The 6264-nt window shown below is 43.7% G+C and overlaps 1 long non-coding RNA gene across 1 annotated transcript; it reads right to left on the bottom strand.

Annotated features, from left to right (window-relative positions):
• Nucleotides 1–3644: 3644 nt before the first annotated feature.
• LOC126594336 (uncharacterized) lies at nucleotides 3645–4783 on the bottom strand. The gene is made up of 3 exons (XR_007613215.1): nucleotides 4336–4783; nucleotides 4155–4252; nucleotides 3645–3978 (listed from the first exon to the last, which is right to left on the bottom strand). It is a non-coding gene; the product is annotated as an uncharacterized LOC126594336 (long non-coding RNA).
• Between the last annotated feature and the right edge of the window lie 1481 nt (nucleotides 4784–6264).

Here is a 6264-nt window from a genome sequence, read left to right as displayed (position 1 = left end):
GCTTCCCTCTTCCTCTTATTGACAGACTTATAGACTCTACGGCCGGGTGTGAACTCCTGAGCTTCATGGATGCTTACTCAGGATACAACCAAATCCTCATGAACCCTTCGGATCAATAACACACAGCCTTCACTACCGACAGAGGACTATACTGCTATAAAGTCATGCCTTTCGGCCTAAAGAATGCAGGAGCGACTTATCAGAGACTAGTCAACTCAATGTTCGCCGAGCAGATTGGGAAGAGCATGGAAGTTTACGTTGATGATATGTTAGTCAAGAGCAAACATGCTGACCAACACATCACCAACCTATCTGAAACTTTCACTATTTTGAAGAGGTATCGAATGAGGTTAAACCCCAACAAATGTGCCTTCGGCGTAGGCTCTGGCAAATTCTTAGGTTTCATGATTAGCCAACGAGGCATTGAAGCTAATCCCGAGAAGATCAAAGCAATCCTCGACATGAAGGAACCGGTAACTTCAAAGGACATCCAGAGCCTTACTGGCAAGGTGGCAGCCTTAACCAGGTTCATTTCTAAGGCCACAGACAAATGTGCTCCCTTTTTTAAAGCACTTAAAGGAAGTAGGAAGTACATTACATGGACTGATGAATGTGCCGAGGCATTCAAAAACCTCAAGGAGTACATAAGTAAAGCCCCTCTACTCTCCAAGCCCGAGGTAGGAGACATTCTCATTATCTACCTATCGGTATCAGCTTCAGCCGTAAGTTCCGTTCTCATTCGAAAGGATGGGAATATTGAGCGACCTGTCTACTACGCTAGCAAAGCCTTACAAGATGCGGAGACACGGTACTCTAACATTGAGAAATTGGCTCTGGCATTGGTCATGTCTGCTCGAAAACTCCGCCCTTACTTCCAAGCGCACTCCATCATCGTGCTTACCAATTATCCTCTTCGACAGATACTCCAAAGTCCTGACACTTCAGGGCGAATGATCAAATGGGCAATATCGTTGGGTGAGTTTGACATCTCCTACCAACCAAAGCCAGCTGAGAAGGGCCAAGCAGTGGCAGACTTAATTGCCGACTTCACATATCCAGTTGACATTGCTTCTACACCTGAAGCAGTGGCTTCATTACCCCCGGAAGCTCAGAAGATAGAACCAACAACCCCAGCATGGAGTCTGTATGTTGATGGCTCATCCAACCAACAGGGCTGTGGAGCGGGACTAGTCTTGACTACACCCGACAAAGTAGCAATGGAGTATGCTCTTCGTTTCAAATTCAAGGCATCAAATAATGAGGCCGAGTATGAAGCCCTTCTAGCAGGATTATGTTTGGCCAAACACCTCGGGGTTAAACAAATTGATATTTTCAGTGACTCCCAATTGGTGGTCAACCAGGTTACCAACAACTTTGATGCTAAGGATAGCTCCATGGCAGCATATCTTGCGCAAACACAACTTTTGCTCAAGCACTTCCACTACCAGATCACCCAAGTTCCTCGAGCGGCAAACAGTCATGCAGACGCCCTGGCTCGCCTCGCCTCGGCTGTGGAAGACAAGATTGGAAGAAAAATTCATGTCGAACTGTTGGCAACACCAAGCACCATGGCCGCAGAAGTATGCAACTTACAACAGGGGGATAGTTGGATCACCCCGATCTATAATTACCTTGCTCATGGCACCCTCCCAAATGATAAAGTCCAGGCTAAGCAAATTCGATACAAGTCTACCCGCTACCTGATCATCAATGATCAACTCTATAAGCGAGGTTTTAGCCTGCCATACTTAAGGTGTCTTACGCCTGCCGAGGCGGAAATCGTCCTTCGGGAAATACATGAGGGAGTCTGTGGAGATCATGCTGGATCTCGGTCCCTAGCACACAAGACTTTTCGCCAAGGATATTACTGGCCAACACTCCACCAGGATGCCATCAAAGTATCCCGCTCATGTGACAAATGTCAACGATATGCGACTATTCCTCATTCCCCTCCAGAGCCTCTTACTCCTATGATCAGCCCTTGGCCCTTCGCCCAGTGGGGACTTGATTTGATCGGCCCAATGCCGGCAGGGAAGGGCAAAGTCTGTTACGCAGTCGATGCAGTGGACTACTTCACAAAGTGGGCCGAAGTAGAACCCTTGGCAACCATTACTGAGGCAAAGATAGAAAACTTCGTGTGGAAGAACATCCTTTGTAGATTCGGCATTCCCAATGCGATAGTCACTGACAATGGGCGACAGTTTGACAACAAGAAGTTCAGGTTGTTCTGCTCTAAGTTCAACATCAACTTATGCTTTGCCTCTCCAGCTCATCCCCAGTCTAATGGACAAGTTGAGGCCATCAACAAAATAATCAAGCGCACTTTGAAAACCAGCTTGGACAAAGCTAAAGGCTGTTGGCCAGAATTTGTACCCCAAGTTCTTTGGTCATATCGCACTTCATATCGGACTTCAACAGGAGAAACTCCATTCTCACTTGCCTTTGGCACAGAGGCAGTTGTCCCTGTTGAGCTCGAGCAAGCAACATTCCGAGTCCAGAACTACATTCAAAGTGAAAATGACAAACAACTCACCCTCAACTTGGATTTAGTCGAGGAACACAGAAACCAAGCTCACTTGAGGAATGTCGCCTACAAGCAGCGCATCTCCAACTATTATGACTCTAGGGTCAAGCCTCGTTCTTTCAAAATAGGATATTGGGTCTTAAAGAAAAGATTACTCTGCGACAGAGTCCCGAGTGAAGGCACACTTAGTCCAAACTGGGATGGACCGTATGAAGTCATTGGCATCAGTCGCCCTAGCTCTTACACACTTAGAAGCTCCGATGGCAAGACCCTTGGCCATCCATGGAACGCTGATCACTTGAAGTACTACTACAAATAGACTCACGATGTACAAGTGTTGAGCTATAGCCGTTCGGCATCCTATGTAATGAAGGCCATTTGGCAATGAATTCAATAAAGAGGTAATTTAGCCAACTCAGCCCTCACTCTTTTACATTCCTAGCAATGGAACACTCAAGTGTTGAAACCTCAAAGCAGATATATCCAACACGAAACAAAATCTAAGTATGTGTCGACAAGACTATACAAAGAAAGGAACAACCAAACAATGGCTTATATCCAAACAATAGATCTATTCATACACAGCCAAAAAACTTCACTTAAAACAGCTTCACCCAAAAAAAAAAAAAAAAAAAAGCTTCATCCAAAAAGTTTCACCCAGAAAGTTTCATCTACAAAGCTTCACCTACGTAGCTTCACCCAGAAAGCTTCACCATCAAAGCTTCACCTAGAAAGCTTCATCTACAAAGCTTCACCCAGAAAGCTTCATCTACAAAGCTTCACCATCAAAGCTTCACCCAGAAAGCTTCATCTACAAAGCTTCACCATCAAAGCTTCACCCAGAAAGCTTCATCTACAAAGCTTCACCATCAAAGCTTCACCATCAAAGCTTCACCTCGAAAGCTTCATCTACAAAGCTTCACCTACAAAGCTTCAACACAAAACCTTGCTCCAAATAAACAAATTTTGTTCACAAAACCCAAGATGCCCTTGAACTTGTACAAAAACACTTGGGTAAACATAAACATTTTTTGTTTTACACCCACAAGGGCCCAAAATTTTCCTTCTTATTTATTCACTTATATATGTTCCCAAACATATTATAATAGATCCAACAACAAGCCAAAGTCCCAAGTTTCATAATGGACAAAAGTACAAGCAATTCATCAATAATGAAGGTGCTACAAAAATTGGAATCTGCCCCAAAATAGAAATCCAACCCAAGAGACTTTTTCTCTCTCTCCCTCTTCCGCCTCCTTTCATCTATCAAATTTCTGCAACCTCTGCTCTTCTCCAATGGAGCTGAATTTTGGACACCCTATAGTTCTTGAGCATATGAACAACTTTCAAGAAGGAACCATTTCTGTTTGAGCGACGGAAATTAAAGTGTTGAAGCTCCAAGCATGACAGTCGGATTCTTGCAGATTTCGAAGCTGCTGTGATGTTTCGAAGATCTGGAAATATTTAACCATTAGTTCATTCTGAATTTTTGATATGTTATGAAAGAGACGATGAGGAACAACTTCAATGAAGAAAGTATGTTGATCTGAGCAAGAGAAAATGGAGTTTTTGAAGCTCACAACAAATCTGACGGGTTGACAGAAAAATAATAACCAGTCATTCATCATACCTGGATTTCTGGAGTTATACTGCTCCGAGGGATCTCAAATTTGGATATGTTGTAGTTCACAAGCTGAGGAACAACTTCAATGAAGAAAGCATGCTGATCTGAGCAAGAGAAAATAGAGTTTCAAAGCTCACAACAACTCTGACGGGTTGACAGACAAATGATAAACAGTCACTCATCATACCTGGATTTCTGGAGTTATACTGCTCCGAGGGACCTCAAATTTGGATATGTTGTAGTTCACAAGTTAAGGAACAACTTCGATGAAGAAAGTATGTTGATCTGAACAAGAGAAAATGGAGTTTCGAAGCTCACAACAAGTCTGACGGATTAACAGAACATTGATGAACAGTTACTCATCATACTTGAATTTCTGAAGTTGTACTACTCCGATGGATCTCAAATTTGGATATGTTGTAGTTCACAAGATAAGGAAAAACTTTCATGAAGACGACTTTGCAATCTGAGCTATAGAGAATGGTGTTATCTTGCATCCACTCAGGCTGATTAGTGGAAACGAAAAGCAATTCCACCAAAGAAAAGATGAAAAAGAGAGAAAAGCTACTAATTGCACTTGATCTTGTCTAGTCAATAGCATGCAGCATCAAACACACAAAAGTTGGAAATATTTTTAGATAAAGCATATACGAATGTGTGACATCGAAACAAGGATTCGTTACTTTGACAAATTAGTAACACGCGAGACACCTCATTCGGCAACTCTCTTCGCCTGAAGACTTGGGGGACTCCCACCATATGCTACTGCACCTTGATACTCGGCAGTCTCACAACCACTCAGTGACTTGGATTTTTCAAGTCTCCAACCGAGAAGTTTTCCTCACTCGGGAAATTAAGGGAACACTACCTCAAACTACATGCTTCACTCACAAAGCTTCAACAATACAGGTTTCAACAAAAGCAAAAATTCAAAGAACTTTATGAAGAAGGCTTTGGTGTATTTAACACAATATGTTGAAATGAAGCAAAGCTTATTTATTAATATTTTCGATAAGCCACAAATATGTACATATACATGAGTCAAAATAAACAAACAAAAGGGAGCCTTCACAAAGGTTGCTTAGGGGAAGTCTCAGCAGTCGGTAGAGCCCCAGAAAGAGAAAGCACCGGAGGGTGGTTATCCGGAGCCTCAGTACTTGACAAAACCCCAGAAGGAGGAGGCATTGGAGGTTCATCATTTGAAGCTTCATTACCAGGTACAACCCTAGAGGACGAAGGCAATAAATGCCTTTGGAACAAACCCACAAACCGCTGATGATCAAGTAAAGCCTTACCATCAGATTCCTTCATCTGGTCAAGCTTCCTCTTCATGTTTGTAGCATAGTCATGGGCGAGCCGGTGCAACTGCTTATTCTCATGCTTGAGCCCTCTAATCTCCTGTTTGAGACTCATCACTTCAGCAGCCAATGATTCAACTTGGCGGGTTCTAGCAAATAGGCGTTGGGCCATATTAGACACAGAACCTGCACACTGAACACTAAGAGCCAGAGAGTCCTTAACAGCCAACTCATCAGACCGTTTGGAAAGTAGTCTATTATCTTTGGGAGTGAGAAGGTTCCTGGCCACCACTGCAGCGGTCATATCATTCTTCATCACAGAATCCCCAACGGTAAGAGGACCAGTAGGGGATATGAAGGATGGGCGCCATATGTTGTCTGGAGAAGGCGTGGCTGTCTCTTCTCCAAGGTTCAAGTCAAAACGACGGTCGGAGGGTCCAGACATTTTCAAATGTGTTGAAGAAGGAAGAGGTCAGACAAATCAAGATCTTAGAAGTGCAAGAAATGAGCTTCTACTGGTAGAGATTCAAGTGTGCTGTGGAACTTAATGCCAGCCTCTATAAAAATCTGCACTCGACGGAGCTTCAGAAATCGAAGAGGCGTTTGTTTTCTTAAAAGCTGGGCTGCTCAGAGACCACGAGGGCCGATCTCAGAAATCGAAGAGGCGTTTGCTTTCTCAAAAGCTGGGCTGCTCAGAGACCACGAGGGCCGATCTCAGAAATCGAAGAAGCACCTGCTTTTTCAGCCTCGTCAGCACCTGTCACATGCACAATCAGCTTTGCGGAAATTACGGGCACTCTGTCGAAGATTTCTGGTGA

This window comes from Malus sylvestris, chromosome 12 (assembly GCF_916048215.2).
Source record: "Malus sylvestris chromosome 12, drMalSylv7.2, whole genome shotgun sequence".
In the NCBI taxonomy this organism is placed as follows: domain Eukaryota; kingdom Viridiplantae; phylum Streptophyta; class Magnoliopsida; order Rosales; family Rosaceae; genus Malus; species Malus sylvestris.
This window is presented reverse-complemented; position numbering and strand designations above follow the sequence as displayed.